Here is a 2,619-nt window from a genome sequence, read left to right as displayed (position 1 = left end):
TCCACATATTACCAGTGCTCAGGGGCTAGGTCGGGCATTTCTAGACTTGTCCTCTTATCCAAAGAACGGAAATAAGGCCCCACACAGATTTTCAAAAGAACAAGGTAACTTGATTTTGAGCAAAGGCACAGTGCAGACTGAAGAGAGATAGATGCTCTCAAGACTTACCAGACACACAGCCCAGGGCACACACACACACACACACGCACACGCACACGCACACACATACATACACACATACATACACGCACACACACACATACACATACACACACATACACACACATACATACACACGCACACATACACACACACATACATACACACACACACACACACACACACACACACACACACACACACACACACACACACACACACACACACACACACACACACACACACACACACGGCCCAGGGCATCTTTCTGTGGAATCTAAGGGAGGGAAGAGCTGTTTACTGTCACTAAGCCTGGGTGGTCCTCTGTTTTGTTTGCTCCGTCAGGTTATATAATCATTTCTCTAGTGCACCTGCCTCTCCCATAATGCATTTGATCTTAACCATATGCACACCCAGTTATGCCTAAGCCTAGAATGGTGACTAGAGGATTCTCCCTGAAAGATTACTAGAGGACATGGTTTTGCCTTATTGGATGTGCATACAAACTAGTTCAGGTCAGATTAACCCTCTGTTCTTCATAACCAGGTTAACACTGGGGAAACACTTGAATGGTAACTATCCTAATTTGATTGTCACCATGGGTTGGTAAAATTGTACCATTGTTCAGTGATAGGAATTTATGTAGCCCAATGCAGGGAAACAGGCATATATGTAGCCTGATGCAGGTCGGGGGGGTTGAGGTACCACCATGTCTAGCTTTTAGATATTCTTTATGGCTATCCTCCCCACCACGTGTACCAAAAATCCAACCCAGTATCATACAATACGATTAATTATCATGTTCAACAAAATTTAAGGAAAAAAACCCAGTGTCTGTAGAATGCCCCATAGCATCTGGACCTCTCTCCGCCCTACCATGTCCCTGGACTGTCCCTGAAGTAATCAGAATGATCCCATGAACCGTAATTACCAACCATGCTTTAAGGTAAAGCTGTCACTCAACAAGATATCATTCTGGTATCTAAATAAGATGTGGCTCCACCAGACATAGAACCCAGGAAAAGAATTCCTTGAAGTCCAAAGGTCTTTAGAATTATCATGAAGTCATTTGAATATCTTAAAAAACCCACAAAGAAATGTAAAACACAGCAGACTTCCCAGGTATAGTAGAATCAACTAACAAGCAGTTTGACTGCACCTTTCTATAACCTCTAGACCAATGGTTCTCAACCCTCCTAGTGTTGGGACTCTTTAACACAGTTCCTCATGCTGTGGTGACCCCAACCACAAAGTTATATTCATTGCTACTTCATAACTCTAATTTTTCTACTGTTTATGAATCATAATGTAAGTAATATATAGGATACCTGATATAGGACCCCTGTGAAAGGGTCATTTGACCCCTAAAGAGGTCACGACCCACAGGTTGAGAACAACTGGTCTAGACGGTTCCAACAGAGTCCCAAATAGCAGGTGGAATCCGGTAAAAGTCCTCCCACGGTCCAAGAGCTACAACCCTCGAATCCTTACAATTATCTTTAGCTCATGCAAAACTCAGCCAAAATGCACGGGGGAAAGGAAGAGAAACATTGTTTAGGATGAGGTATTTGTTTCCTTAGTGAGGAACAGCTGATAATTATGCATTAATAAAAAAGTCATGTGAAAATATCAGGAATACTCTGTATTATCTGGCAGTTGTGTTGAATCATTTGAGTCTTTGGAGAACTTCACATATTAATCATATAAACCTAATAAAACATATAATGGAGATTGTTTAGATTTGTGACTTCTGGGTGGCATTTTATTGTTTGTTTACAATATTCAAACAGTCAGTAGTAGATAAAAATTTCCATGTGTATGAGTTTGGTTTTGTTTGGTTTAGTTTTTCAGGTAAGGTTTCTCTCTGTGTAGCTCTGACTGTCCTGGAACTCCTTATGTAGATTAGGCTGGCCTTGAACTTAGAGATCTCCTTGCCTTGCTGGGACTAAAGGTGTGTTCCACTACTGCCCGGCTAGGAGTTTAATTTTTATTAGATTTACAAGACTTAAGATCTTTAATATTATTTATTAGAGAATATTATCTCTTGAGATAGAATCCATTAAAAGCATGGATGCATTTGAAATATTTAAATGGGTTTAATTTACAAGTTCTGAAAATAATATAAAATATAATCAAAGGCCATTTCGGCAATCAAAGGCCATTTCACAGAAATATTAACAATTTGCTAGAGGATTGCATATGCTATTATAGTCTGTAAACTGAATTTAAAAGTTTAATGACTAGCTTTTTAAAAATTCTGTTACTTTAACAACTTGAATATTAATTTTTAAAAGTAAGATTCTTGTGTTCCCTGTGTTCAAAAAGCCACCCTCAGAGGCACGGGTCATGGGCAGTTGGTGCTCCATGAGGATCCTCGGGTCGGGAGCAGTTGGTGCTCCGTGAGGATCCTCGGGTCGGGAGCAGTTGGTGCTCCGTGAGGATCCTCGGGTCGGGAGCAGT

Source organism: Mus pahari, chromosome 18, assembly GCF_900095145.1.
Source record: "Mus pahari chromosome 18, PAHARI_EIJ_v1.1, whole genome shotgun sequence".
NCBI lineage: Eukaryota > Metazoa > Chordata > Mammalia > Rodentia > Muridae > Mus > Mus pahari.
This window is presented reverse-complemented; position numbering follows the sequence as displayed.